The sequence below is a fragment of the Staurois parvus genome, unplaced genomic scaffold (genome assembly GCF_062004578.1).
Source record: "Staurois parvus isolate SC_StPar_1 unplaced genomic scaffold, SC_StPar_1.0 ptg000327l, whole genome shotgun sequence".
NCBI lineage: Eukaryota > Metazoa > Chordata > Amphibia > Anura > Ranidae > Staurois > Staurois parvus.
In genome coordinates, this window is record NW_028318123.1 from 2,511,364 (window position 1) to 2,526,856 (window position 15,493).

Sequence of the window (15,493 nt, forward strand, 5' to 3'; positions counted from 1 at the left end):
TGGCTACCATGCACAGCAGGACCAGATTCTAACTTCAGCTTGTTCAATTAAGCTTTGACAATAAAACCTGGAAGCTGATTGGTTTCTATGAAGCAGTGTACCAGTTTTAGTAAATAAGCACAGTAGTGTCTGCTTTCAGAGTTATTTGAGTAAGATCATATATGCCACCAGAAGATGTTCAGCTAACCCAGACGTACAGGGGGTACAATGCCACAATAACACCATATTGATCCCCTGATAGAGGCTCTGCTGGTGACTGCTGATACAGGCTGGACAGAAGTAAAGTGCTTGAAGGAGCTTTTCAGAAGTCCAGAGAGGCAGCAGTGAACTGGTGCAAGTGAGACTCCATGACACAGTGGTTATCTTCTGGGCCAAGGGTAAGCACTATTGAAATATGGTAGACAGATAAATGGTCGTACAAGCCAAAGGTCAGAAGTCAATTAGACAGAACTGATCCAAATACAAGCCAGGGCCTGGTAGCCTAATAAGTAGACACAGTTCAGCACAGAATTAAATAGCTTAGTCACTGAGTACCTAAAATAAGACCATAAACTTGAGGTGAATCTCAGATTAAGTGGCCAGGGATAGTTGTGAAGGACACAACCACTTCAGCAGATAACAGCATGCTCACCAGACTGCAAGAAGAGTCTCCAGACTCTCCAGCAGATAACCGCAGAAAGGGCAAACAGGCTGGTTAGGATGGCACATTCACAAGATGGTACCATAATAAGGGTTTTGGTTGAGCGGTGACAAAGATAAAGAGAAGAAGAGTAAAGCTGGCCATACACTTCAAATATTATCCAATTCCCGAGGACCTGGTTGAACATCGGCTCCCTCCTGCCCATCATCCTTCAATTAAAAGCAGCATTCTTTGTAATAAATTGCTGAAGGAGTGAGACTCCATACCAACCATACTATTGCATGCCATATCTCAATCTTTATGTAATGATTTTACCCAGCTCCTGCTGGTTTTTTTGTAGGTTTATTTAGAATACCAATGTGTGTGGAGTTGGGGTGGAGAACATATCCTAATTTCAGAATTGAGGACCTTTACAGTATATCTAAACCAAACAAAAACACAATACATTTTTTCAGCTTCCATGCACGCTAGCTAAAAAAAACACTGGAAAAACCGCTGGATATAAAACACTGGTGTGACGGAAGCGTAGGCAGGACAGAACACACGAAGAAGATGGGGAACACATAAAGCTTTATTGAACTATAAAAGACACTCAACCAGGAAAGTTCATGGCACTCCGTGACATGCGGCTTGTAAGCGGGCTCATGGGGGCTCAACGGACCTTGGCTGTGGATTCTGGCCTCAACGCAACTCCCACACAGCGTACTAGGGACAACAGGCTCACGGGGACTCAACAGGACTTTAGCTGTGGAGTCTGGCCTCAACACAGCTCCCACACAGCGTACTAGGGACAACAGGCTCACGGGGATTCAACGGGACTTTGGCTGTGGAGTCTGGCCTCAACACCGCTCCCACACAACGTACTAGAGACAACAGGCTCACGGATACCCAACGGGACTTTGGCTGTGGAGTCTGGCCTCAACACAGCGTACTAGGGACAACAGGCCCACGGGAACCCAAAGGGACTTTGGCTGTGGAGTCTGGCCTCAACACAGCTCCCACGCAGCGTATTAGGGACAACAGGCTCACGGGGACCCAACGGGACTTTGGCTGTGGAGTCTGGCCTCAACACAGCTCCCACACAGCGTACTAGGGACAACAGGCTCACGGGGACCCGACGGGACTTTGGCTGTCGAGTCTGGCCTCAACACAGCATACTAGGGACAACAGGCTCACGGGGACTCAACGGGACTTTGACTAGGAGTCTGAGCGCACATTAGGGACAGTTCATGACGTGGGTGGTCTGTGAGCACACTAGGGGCAGTTCATGACACGGGGGGTCTGTGTGCACACTAGGGACAGTTCAGGACACGGGTGGTCTGTGCACACAATAGGGACAATTCCGGACACGTGGTCTGTGCGCACAACAGGGACAGTTCAGGACACGGGTGGTCTGTGCGCACAACAGTGACAGTTCATGACACGGGTGGTCTGTGCGCACACTAGGGGCAGTTCAGGACAAGGGTGGTCTGTGCGCAGAACAGGGACAGTTCAGGACATGGGTGGTCTGTGCGCACACTAGGGGCAGCTAGCAGGCAGCTTCCAGGGACCCAGCAATCAGCAGACAGGGCAGCTTCCCGGGGACCCTCTGCAACGGACAGCGGCCCTCACAGCGGCCAGTGTTTCAGGGGACAACAGAGATTAGCAGGCAGGGGCCCTCACCACGGCCAGCTTCTCCAGGGGCCCAGCGATCAGCAGGCATGGGCCCTCACAGTGGCCAGCTTCTCCAGGAGCCCAGCGATCAGCAGGCAGGGGCCCCCGGCCAGCTTGCCAGGAACAGCAGCGGGAGTCATGGCTGTGGGGTCTGACCTTTTGAGGAGGGGGGCTCATGCAGAGCTCTCAGCGGGGATGGCTGCGGAGGCCCGGTCCCCACCCAAACCTCCCACGACAGGGGGCCAAGGGAGAGTGGCCGGACAGCGCAGGAAGAAGGGAGAGAAAGCAAGCCTGGACTCGCGCTGGCCTTTTAAAAGCCGCGTGGGACGCTTCCGGGTTGCCCAGGCAATGGCCGGCCCAGTGCTGCGTTGCCGGAGCAACAAGGCATGCCCCCCTCACTCTGGCCACATGCAGGGAGCGTGGCCTTTGTCTTTGGCGGGGCGCCGAGCGCGGCAAGACCTGCCCCCGCCAGGGGTGTGCAGAGACCTCCCAGCGGCCCCCCACCGGGATTTCCTGGCGGGGGGGGTCACAGCTCTTTCGGCTGAATTGCTGGGGAAGCTGTGACCCTTGCCACAGCGATCCCCTCCCCTCATCCCGCACAGCCTGCTTCAAGGCTGTGTGCAGCGGGGGGGGGGGGGGGGGGGGGGGTAGGCGGCACACGTGATAACTGGTAATAGTGTTTTTAGTAGCGTTCAGTAAAGTTTAGGAGAGATGACGTTTTATTAGCATTTTTACAGTACATGTATAGGAAAACATTAAAAAGCTAGAAAAAAAGCTGTTAGGAGTGTTTTAAAAGTGTTTAGCGTTTTATTTTCTGCTGGAAAAACTCTCCAAAAATGCTTGTTTTTTTATTTTCTTTTTTCTGACGCTGAAGCTCAAAAAATGCTAATAGAATCTAAATAGTGTTATTCTAGGTGTCCATGCCACTACTTTAGGCTAAGAACAGAAAAAGTGCTGATAACAGCTTCTAGGAGCTTAAAAAAACGCTATTATGCCTGTAGCCTCATATAGTGGTTGCATTTGTTTCCTTTTTTAACCCTTTATTTCCTGTTAATCATTTGAATGAAATAACTCTGGTCTCTGAATGTCTACATCTCCACTGTATCTATAGAGGTAGTCATGGTTCTCATTCTAGGCTGGATTTCAAAGGTGTCTAACTGCTGTTCGTCATTATGTAGGGGATGGGGAGACTGGTAGTTTACGGATGAAAGAAAGCTTTCATTTCAGCTCACATTTAGTTCAGCATACAGTACAGTAAATTAGTGCTGTCACCCTGGTCCAGAAAATGTTTTATTAAAAAACTAATATAGGCAATATATCCCAGAGCTGTAAATGCCATATATTGTATTGCTGTTCTTTGGTTTAGAAACATGTTAAAGGTTCCTGAATCTGAGGCTAGGATGTGTTGCCTCTACCCCGTGCATGCTGGTTTTCCCCATTCTTTTTTTTTTTTTTTAAATCTTTTTTTATTTTAAACATATGAATTTGGTGCAAACATACATAATACAAACAGACGCCCTCGCAGGGGCCGTGTCAAAACCCAACAGAGTGAACATAAAACAACCCAAGGGAGAAAAACAAAAAGAAGGGAGGAGGGGTACACATGATATTCAACGCCTAATCATTTGTAGACAATATAACAGGACCATAACGGATAAAAGGGAACCCGGCTCACAACAGAAAAAAAAACAAAGCACCTGGGTGACTATCTGTCAATCAATTCCCCACACCAGCCGCCGCAGTGGTGGTAGAAATATCAAGCCAACATGACCACATTTTATAACATTTGTGGGGGCATCCTCTATTAGAATAGGTAGTCTGATAAAGGGGTAAATTAGAATTCACCATTCGTTTCCAATAGGTTACGGCAGGGGGAGACGGATTTTTTTCCAGCTTAGAGTGATCGTTTTACGAGCATAAAACAGGACTATTAATAAGATGTGCTTGGCCACAGCAGGAGCCAGCGATTCTGCCAGCCCCAAGGGGAACACTGTTATGTACTACTTCTTTAATTGTATATAATACTGCCTGCCAAAAAGACATAATAGCAGGACAGGTCCAAAAAGTATGAAAAAACTCCCCATCTTCGTGAGAACAGCACCAACATGCGGGAGAAAGAGGGGTTCATTCTATGTAACCGAAACGGGGTAAAGTAAACCTGGTGTAAAATTTTAAATTGAATCAGTTTATCTCTGGCTAAAACTAGTGGAGAGGAGGGATAATCCCAAATCTCAGACCAATCATCATCATCATCATCATCATCATCATCATCATCCAAATTAGGAATATTCGTCCTCCACTTCAGACGTAAAGATACCAATTCAGGGCTGGCCGCCACAAGATGATATCTGTATAATACCGATAAGGGTTTTTCCATGTGTGGTACACGAAGGCCAGACTCCAACTCAGAATAGGAAAGGGAGAGCAGTCAAACAGGGAACTGACCTCTAAAGGCATGGGAGACCCGAAGGTATCTGAGGTAAGAATGTGGGGGCAAATTGAATTCAGCTTGAACAGTGGGAAAAGAAAGGAGCTCACCACTACCCGTGACGTGCTCCAAGGTATTTAATATGGTGTTTAGCCCATAATTGGGGGTGTGGGAGTGAGGTAAATGAGGAAGACAAAGATTTAACCACAGAGGGGTATGCGGGGAGCAGGTGTTAGCCTGGAGAGATTACAATCTAAGCCCTGCTTCCCATGCCCGGAGGGTGCTACGCATAGATGGGGTGAGACAATGTGGTGATCTGGGACCCCTAAACAGTAGAAATTGTAGAGCTTCCAAGGATTGTAGAATCGTCACCTCCAAGACAATAGAAGTGTTGGAAAGGTCTGGCTGCATCCATCAATGTACAGTAACCAGTTGAGAAAGAGAAATACTGAAAACAGTCTGGCATAGCCAAACCCCCCCTGTCCATAGGTAAGTAAGGCTAGAAAATTTAAATCTGGGATGCTTGGGACCCCAAAGAAAGGAAGAGAATAAGCGATTCAGTTTCACAAAGAAAGACTTAGGAAGCCACTGAGGGGAATTGCGAAACAAATAAGTAAATTTGGGTAGATTTTTCATCTTTAACAGATTAATTCGACCAATCAAAGACAGGGGTAAATTACTCCACGCCTTCAGTTTTAACTGAATCTCAGACAGAACAGGGTGGAGATTCAGTTCTGCATAATCCATAGCCGACCCTGAGACCACCACCCCCAAATAAGTAAATTTATCCACCCACTGCAAGGAATAATCAGGAAAGGTGGAAGCCAAGACTCCGGCATCCACCGGAAAAAGCAGTGCTTTATGCCAGTTAACTTTCAGACCCGTGAAATTAGAAAATGAGTTCATGAGAGACAGTGCTCCCTGGAGAGAAGGCCCAGCATAATTAAGAAACAATAGCAGATTGGCTGCATAAAAGGCCACCCTCTCCTCCAACCATCCCACCCGGAGACCAACAAGATCAGGGGAGACCCAAAGGGCCTCCGCTATAGGCTCCATCGCCACAGCAAAGAGGGCTGGGGAGAGGGGGCACTCCTGTCTAGTGCCAGGTTGCAAACCAAAGGCAGCTGAAAGAAGTCCACCCACCCGTATCTTAGTCAAGGATCTCAAGTAAAGGGTTTGCAACCAATCAATAAAAAACGCAAGGGAAACCCCATCCGACGCAACACTTCCCAAGGGTAGGCCCATTCCACAGTATCGAAACCTTTTCTATATCCAATGTAGCCACAGTACGGGAGCCCCCATTCAGGTGAGTTGTAAGGATATTGGAGAACAGACGACAGATGTCAATATCTGTAGATCTACCTGGCATAAAACCTGTAAAACCGAATCAATTACCGACGTGATCACCTTGTTCAGCCTAATGGAAAAAACTTAGTAAGGATTTAAGTCACTGTTCAGAAGCGCAATGGGCCTATCAGAAGCGCAAAATGTGTGGTCCTCACTCGGTTTGCGAATCAACACAGTATGAGCCTCACACATAGAGGGAGGCAAGGAGCCAACGTGTAGGCAATCCTTACATAAGGACGTCAGGATGGGGGCTAAAAACTCCACATGGGTCTTGTAAAAATCCATTGAAATACCATCGGGTCCCAGAGCCTTACCATTAGGGAAGGAGCCCACAGCCGCGGAAACCTCCGCAGTAATATCCAAGACCAACAGAGAGTGCTCAAAGTCGGAAAGCCATCCAAGGGCCAACTGGTCCAACAGGGTAGCCAGGCCCGAAGGGTTAGGATCTGACTTGGGGGAGGAGGAATAAGGATAGGTATAATAAGTTTCAAATTTGTGCAATATATCCTCCTGGGAAGACACCACCCCCCCATCTGCAGTCCAAAATATTCCCCCGAAACCACAAACACAAATATTCCCCCGAACCACAAACAAACGAAAATAAAACCCTGCCCGTACACATTAAAAACAACAAAAACAAAAGCTAACCGGTGCAGGGCCTGTACCCTAAACTGAAGAACAAGCGATGGAGTCCATACGTCTTTCTGGAAGTCTTGGGGAAGCTGTAGGTGTATAAACAGGTTAGAGGCGTCCACTCCCAAACCATCATAGCGGGATGTCAGGATGACAGAAAAAAGGGTACTAGGGCAGGAAACTCCTTGCTGGAAGGCGAATCAGGCATCCAGGAAAAGTGGAGAGACAGCTCCAGCACATGTTAATAGCAGGTGAACAGTAAGTTTGAAGAGTCTTGCCTCAACGAGACTCTAGCCAGGTATCCACAACAGTTGGGGTATCAAAGAAACGTGCAGTGCCTCCATCCAAAACCCGGAGTCTGCTTGGGTATAATAAGCTGTATTTCAGACTACGGTCACGTAGACGTTTGAGGTTCTCTGTAAAGGAGCGATGACGTTGTTGCAACTCTGAGGAGTAATCGGGATACAGGGAAATTTTGGCATTTTCATACAGAAGGTCAGGAGAATTGTGTATGGCTGACAACATCATAATTCGTTCCAGATAATTCAATAGTTTAACTAGAAAAGGACTTGGGGGGGTTGTGCGGTGTCAGAGCAGGAGGGACCTTGTTATCCCGCTCTACCACAACCGCAGAGGAAAGTTGTTGGAGGCCCAGTAACTTAGGCAGAAACTGCTCCGCAAAGTCCGCAGGATTTGAGCCCTCAGCCTTCTCTGGGAGGCCTTGTATCCACAGATTATTCTGGCACAGATGGTTCTCCATGTCGATAGATTTAGCCTGAAGAGCTTTTACCTGCCCCTGGAGAGCCCTGAGTTCTCTAGAATTGATTTGGACTACGTCCTCCTTTCGGGATTCCGCCTCAGACAGCCTGGCGCGGTACTTTACCATATCATGTCGGAATAGGCTGACATCCGTGGATAGAGAGTCTATTTTTGAGGTTAGGGCTTCCTTGCAGGAGCTGAAGATGGACCGGAATCCCTCATGCCCTCCCGGGATGTCTGCGTGTGTGCCTCATGTCCAAGATGGCCACCGGAGGAGAAGAGGTCGGGGGAACCACCAAAGGCCGGCCCGACCTATGCTTGCTGGGGGACATGCGGAGGAGGAGAACTGGGTACCCAGCCGTCTCGCCACTGCCGGGAGGAGTTCTGGGAGTAAAAATCGGGGAAACCGTTGACACAGGATCAATAGCAGGATGAATGAGCAGCGGAGCTCAGCCACCACACGGCCGGTTTTCCCCATTCTTGCTGTTGGATACGCTTTAACAAGATGACACTTGATGAATACCTGTTAGAATTTAACAAAACTTAACTAGTTTAGTATGGACTAAGCATTTAATCAAATGCAGTTGATGCAGGGCATGGCCTCTTGGACAGCACAGTAATGACATTTCCAACACTGATGGATTTATGTCTTTAAAATCTTTTTTTTTTATGTTGGAAATGTACATATTATTTTCAATTCTGACCATATCCTGCTTCTGCAAGGGAGGTATAATGTTTCCTCATGTTACAATAAATCAGATAACTTGTTAGGAATATATAATAAAAGTCTTTTTTGCTGCATAGAGTGGCATTATACAGTGCTTTATACAGTCTAGTATCCCCTGCAGGATATTTTCTATTATACAGATGGCACATTATTTTATCCTCATCAAATTCCTGAGCAGCATGCATCACAATAGTACGTTGTTATGCAACATGTCACCAAGCTTTTGGGCAGTGGCACAAGTGTCATAAATTTGACCTTTTGTATTGCCAGAGGCAGTGGATACATCCAGGCTTACAGGACAAGATGATTAATCCTGTAGATTACTGGATACTGTGTAATAAAGGCGTGCACAGCACATTTCCATGCCTATGTTACTGAACACTGAGAAACAGAATTTTGCATCCAGAGCATTGTATTTTGGGGTTAAAAACATTATTTTCAAATCCATAACAGTGGATATATTTCTGGTACTGGCTTTGGATATTTTTATCAGGTATCCCTTAAACTATCATAAAGTATGATAATCATATTACATGTAGTAAATGTGTTTTATCATCCATTGAGGGACACAGGATTGTAGTAATTCTTAGACATATGGGTTATATTGTCACCTTCAAGAGGTTGAGACACAGGCAAACAAAAAAGCTGTTAAGTCACCCCTGTATGACCTCGTCTCCAACCATTTTATTTCATTTTTTTCGTCAGCTCTTCTGTGGAAAACTGTAATTGTATTTTTTACTGATATTTTTCTCTCAATCAAGATATTTGTTCTACTATGCATATTTTTTTTTACCCTGTTAACTTCAATCAAGACTTTGAATATGCTGCTAGGCTATTCACAGCAACTATTCTGATCAGCAACCTTCTGGACCAAAGATTGTAGAGCTAATTTGGAATGTGACCTTCGGGCACTGGGTTTTGCTTGTGGCATTATCCAGACCTTAGTGTAGTGCATTATTTAGCCACAGAATACTCTCCAGGTCCAGAGACATGGCACTCTGGTTTGACCTAGTCTCTGAAGATCTACTCTGTGAGTAAGGGCATGAATGGGGTGAGGATGGCCTTGAATGTGACCCTCTGGCACTGGGCTCTGCATTGTGGCACTTTCCAGATCTAAATGTACTGTGTCAGCCGTAGAGTGCTTTACAGCTTCAAAGCAGGGTGGATAAAAATCGATGATTTAAAAAAATAAATAAATTAAAGCGGATTTTTAAAATATTTAAATTGAATTTTTTAAAATTTAAATCAATTTTTTTTTATTTTTATCAAATTTATTTTAAAAAATGCTTTTGGAGTATCTAAAGATAGGTTTCTATTTAAGATACGTTAATAATTTAGTTTATTATTATGTGAAATGGAGCTTCGTTATGTAGCATGAGGCTGTATATTCTGCAATATTTACATTTTTGGTAAGCTCATTCAATGAATCCAATCTCTGCCAGCTGAGATAACATGCACTGCATTGATGCATTTACACAATTTCACAGTAACCATGAAAAAAAAATATGAAATAAAAGAATTTAAGTAGTTCTCCAACTATGTGCGATTAACCTAAAATCGGTTCTGATATCGCTGTTTTACTAACCTGACAGCTTATTATTCTAAAAAGGAAACCTTCATTTGATTTGCAAATATTAAATATTCTAACTACCAGCAAGAATGAGTCTGATTCCTTACATTTAAAGAGCACCTGTCATTTTAGATCCATCATGGCAGCGCCTGTTAGTGGGCATCCACTCGCCTGCTGCTGCCACATCCCTCACCTTGTTGTGTCACTTCCACATCACCAGCCATCCCATTAAAGTGAATGGGACTGTCAGTGAGTCAACAGTGGGTCAGAGGAGGAGCCGCTGCGGGACAGAGATGACAGTTGCTCTTTAAAAATTATTATTTAAATCGAGGCTTTTCACTAGTGATTTAAATCAAATCCACCCTACTTCAAAGCCTATAGCCTCTGCTGTAACCCCCATCCCTGATCCCTGTGTGAATAAAATTCTGGCAGTGGTGAAGATAACCTGATGTGTCACCTTGGGACACTGCACTCTATGTTGGTCTATCAGATCCTTGCATACTGTGCCATTTAGACACAGAGTGATTTCCAGGTCTAAAGCAGTGGTGCAACTTCTATTGTGACCCAGTCTCTGCAGTTTCATTTTCTAAGGGCTTTCTTAATATGTGACTATTTAGGAAATGCTCACTGCTGTGTGGTACTTCTCAGTATTTCAGTTCTAGCGCCATGGCACAACCCAGTCTCCTACAACTCATTTATTGTGAATGACCCTTTGGGCTGCAGTAACAGAAGTTACTTTACAGTTTGTCCTTTGATACCTTCATCAGCAGTCTACCTGAGAGCTCTCACATCCTGTCTCTAATGAGACTTTAATTGAATAGGTTCCATCTTCTTGAGATGAAATCATCTCATGCAATCATGGCTTCTTCCTGACAATGTGATGAAGCTTAGTGATAAACAGTCCCTTTCTTCTTTGGACCCTCTAGTTGTACCAATATACAGGTTGATGTGTTCTCTACCTTTTAGTTATTTCACTGTTAAACGTTAGGACTCCCTATTTAGGTGTAAGTTTGACTTAACTAGAACAGCTCTCTGGCCTCTGTAGTCAGTAAGGGTATTTATGAAACCATGTCACATTGAATTATGTTCTGGACCCTTGTGGCACAGTGCTACGTCATAGAAACCTCTAAATTTGTCTCTTGCAGGGCAATTATATGTATGTATGTATAGAGCACTTTGGATTTGTGCTTGGGATGTACAGTAGAAGATACATTTAAAAAAAAAAACCTTATTCACGTACACCTTTGAGGGAAAGTATTTCTTTTGGTCACATACAGGACACTGGCATTCATAATGCTGCTGGTCTTTCCACGCAAGAGGTCTGCAGCTGTGATAAAGAATCCCAGTCTTCATATATTACAGTGCTGTGATAGCTTATAGGCAATTAGAGTCTGCCTCCCACTCGAAGCACAATCCTCAAAGCCATAAACATTCTCTTTGAAGGTAAACCTCCACTTTTTTTTTTACCAATGACTTATTGTTTTCTTATTCTATTTTATTTCTTGAGCATTTTCTGCTCCTCCCAGTTTTGATGCTTAGGCTTCAGTCTTTACCTTCTTTTCTAGACCCTGCCACCAGGCTCCTGCTTTATTTATTTCAGGTACTTATATAGCGCTGTCAATTTACGCAGCGCTTTACACATATATCATGAACTTTCACAACAGTTCCTAACCCCCAAGGGGTGTACAATCTAAGGTCCCTAACTTGCATTCATACATACACATATTAGGGCCAATTTAGACAGGATCCAATTAACCTACCAGCATGTCGTGGGAGTGGGAGGAAACCGGAGTACCCAGAGGAAACCCACGCAAGCACAGGGAGAACATGCAAACGCAGAAGGCGCCATGGTCGGGAATCGAACCCATGACCCATTTACTGTAAGGCAGACGTGCTAACCACTAAGCCACTGTGCTTTAGTTGCTGGGTTTTTTTATAGTCCCGTGTACATAACAAACCAACACATTGTGTTACTGTTCACCAGCACTCACATAGTACTGAAGGGTACAGAGTGTACACTGGTGAAAAATGGAACTTGTTGATCTGTTTTTTTTTTTTGTTTTTTTTTAACTCTCTTCGAGAAAGCAGTATAGCAGTAAGCAGTATAAGTAGACAATCCTCTGTAGATGGGGATATTCATATACACTATATTTCCAAAAGTATTGGAATGCCTGCCTTTACATACACATGAACTTTAATGGCATCCCAGTCTTGGTCTGTAGGGTTCAATATTGAGTTGGCCACCCTTTGCAGCTATAACAGCTTCAACTCTTCTGGGAAGGCTGTCCACAAGGTTTAGGGGAGTGTCTATGAGACTGTTTGACCATTCTTCCAGAAGCGCATTTGTGAGGTCAGGCACTGATGTCGGACAAGAAGGCCTGGCTTGCAGTCTCCGCTCTAATTCATTCCCAAAGGTATTCTATCGGGTTGAGGTCAGGATTCTGTGTAGGCCAATCAAGTTCCTCCACCCTAAACTCACTCATCCATGTCTTTATGGGCCTTGCTTTGTGCACTGGTGTGCAGTCATGTTGAAACAGGAAGGGGCCATCCCCAAACTGTTCCCACAAATCTGGAAGCATGAAATTGTTCAAAATGTCTTTTGTATGCTGACGCCTTAAGAGTTCCCTTCACTGGAACGAAGGGGCCAAGCCCAACCCTTGAAAAACAACCACACACCATAACCCCCCCCCCCCTCCACCAAACTTTACACTTTGCACATTGCAGTCAAGCAAGTACTTTAGCTATTGACTCTGCAAACAGTTGGCGACTTCTGTGCACTGTGCGCTTTAGCATGCGCTGACTCCCCTCTGTCATTTTATGTGGCCTACCATTTCGTAGCGAAGTTGCTGTTTCCGGTTGGTTCCACTTTGTTATAATACCACTAACCGTTGACCATGGAATATTTAGTAACAAGGAAATTTAACAGTTAGCTTGCCACCTGTTCAAGAAGTCCATCACGGTACCATGCTTAAATTTACTAAGCTCCTGAGAGCGACCCATTCTTTCACAAATGTTTGTAGGAGCAGTCTGCATGCCTAGGTACTTGATTTTATATACCTGTGGTCATGGAGGTGATTGGAACACCTAAATCCAATGATTTGGACAGAATATAGTGTACTTGCGAATACCATCTGGGGCTCATAGGATCAGGGTTCCCTATTTTATTTTTAATAAACTGCACATTTTTTGAAAAGTACATAAACCTGGATGATTTAGACCCCCCCCCCCCCAGCCAATATGTCAGTCTTCCTTTGCCCATTTTGGAGTATACCACCTGCCACTTTTATAAGGGACTTTTCTACCTATGAAGTCAACAAACATCAGTTTCTGCTGTTTCCCCTGAGTATGAAAATGATTATCTTGAGCTTACCTGAGATATCAGGACTGACTATGACATCCACCCATTGGATTTCATTTTGTTTCATTTCTTTCTAGCTTCCTAATTTGTGGAGTGCCTTGAGAAAACTCAGTATACTAATTTATGGTAGTCTCATTGCACCATGTGTCATTTCCTCTCTACTCTTTAGGTATAGAAGATACTGTCCCATTTGTCTACTTTAGAATTTTTTTATGATGATTTGAGAACTTGATTTGCATTTTTTTTTTGTGCTGTCCCTCAGTATTTTCTGGTTCTTCTCTCATGTTACAGAATCTGGAATTTGGACAGTGCACAAAAGCGGTGCTTACAACTCCTATTCACTATTTAAGTGGAAAATATTCATATGCCCTTCCTCCATCTTAGAACAATTTTTCTAACTAAATCTATCAATTTTCTACTTTTGAGTCTGATTTTATAGAATAGCCAGCTCTTCCAAATCATAGGAGGATCTCTTTTTGGGTCAGTATTTTTATCCTGACCTCTGCTGCACTTCAAATGAATACTCCACCTATAACTTACTGGTATTTGCCCACTTACTCTGGACAGTGTTGGTGCCATTAGCATTCACTCTATATACAGTATATTAAGGCATATGATTTTCTTCACTTTCAGCAGTGAGGGTTCTAATCACTAGTGCAACTTTTTTTCCTTTCTTATAAGGAAATATCCACCTTGTTGGTTCTGTACTTCCCAGAATGGTCGTCAGACTTTGGGAAATTGTACAGAAACTATTTACAGGAACAACGATCATCTTTCTTTTTTAGCAAACGGATTATTAATATATAGAAGCAGGCAGGGTGCATTGTGGTTACCACATTTTAATATCAACTATAGGGGTGAATTGGAAGGTTTCCTACTCGCCCTTGTCCTGAGGTCCATGAACTTCTCTTGCAATACAATATAACCTTACCCAGCTTTCTCTTTTATATTAGTATGTAGATCTCTCCACACTTTTCTTAAAAAGGAATTCTTTCCCCTTTTTTGTTTGACATTTAAGGTTTCCTTTCCTCTATCCCTTAGATTGCTGCTGAGAGGGATGTCATATTGTAGATCTTTCTTTCCTTGAAGTCTTGAATAATGGGTTCCACAATATAAGGTGATTTTAAAGTCATAATTATTTTTTTAAATAATAAACATGTTATATTTACCTGCAATGGTATTGCACAGAGCAGTCCCACACTTCCTCTTCTCAGGTCCATCGCCAGGCCTCATGACTCCTTCTTTTTCCAGTGTGCCACCATAGGAAGCTGCATCCTATGGTGGCACACCTGTAGGATAGGTCCCAAGCAGCACTGCCTGCATCCGTAGACACAAACGGACACAAGCCCCATGCTTCCTCATCACAGAATTTGACTGACAGCCACGGGAGTCAATGGCTCCTGCTGCCTCAGCAAAGCCTATGAGAGTGGGGACAGCAGAGAGCCGCTACAGATGGGCATATCGCTGGTTAAAGTGAGGACTCAGGTAGGTATGGGAGTGGGAATGCATTAAGATAAAATAAATGTTTAGGCTTTAGAACCACTTTAATGTAGAAGATCTCTAATATAAAATCACCTCCCACTCAAAAAAAATCTGCAAGTATACTCACTACCCCCCCCCCCCCCATACCATTTACACATGAAGACTTTCTAGATGCCTAATTTATCTGTGTTGGTCTGTGTCATGACTGGTCATTGGTGAGCTAAAGTTAGCCTTCGGCTATTTGACACTGTAGGGTATCCTCACTGTTCAGGAAGAATACAAAGTATATTTCAAAGCTACAGATGGCTGAAAGCCCAAATAATGGCCGAAACAGAAAATATATGAAGCGCTGAGTCTGCAGAAGTGAAGGAGTGCAGGACAGATGACATCCGTTGCGGTTTTATTTACATGACATCATTTTCGTATTCATTATAGAGAAGACTTGGGAGAGTTATTGTAAACCTATCACAAACCTGGGTAACTCAAACTGAGCACGTTAATAAGAGCATAAGAAGGGTTTACCTGCAGAGTAAACCACATGACAAAATATCCAGTGCAGAGATACGGCAGCTTACAATACATGTAAACTGTCCTGCCTCCAAAGACTTTTTTTCTTCCAATATGCTTGTATTGAACTATTTTTTACAAACGTTACACACTGGTTACACACCAGTTCAAAGCGTAACATGCAGAAATTGACAGTAACAGGTACATAAGGGTGTAGCAAGGTGTGTGTGTGGTTTTTTTTTTTTTTGGGGGGGGGGGGGGATTTTATTGTCCCAGAGGTTTCTGGCGAAATCTGAATGAGACTTTTTGTGATTGTGTTGCGGTTTCATATTGGTGAAGTGTGTCTGTACCAAGGTAGGCTAGGGGTGCTTAGTTTCCCAGTGCTTCCC

The 15,493-nt window shown here is 44.2% G+C and overlaps 1 protein-coding gene across 1 annotated transcript in view; it reads left to right on the top strand.

Moving 5' to 3' along the window:
* PRKX (protein kinase cAMP-dependent X-linked catalytic subunit) overlaps positions 1-15,493 on the top strand; it is a 194,997-nt gene that overhangs the window by 135,419 nt on the left and 44,085 nt on the right. The window lies entirely within an intron of this gene.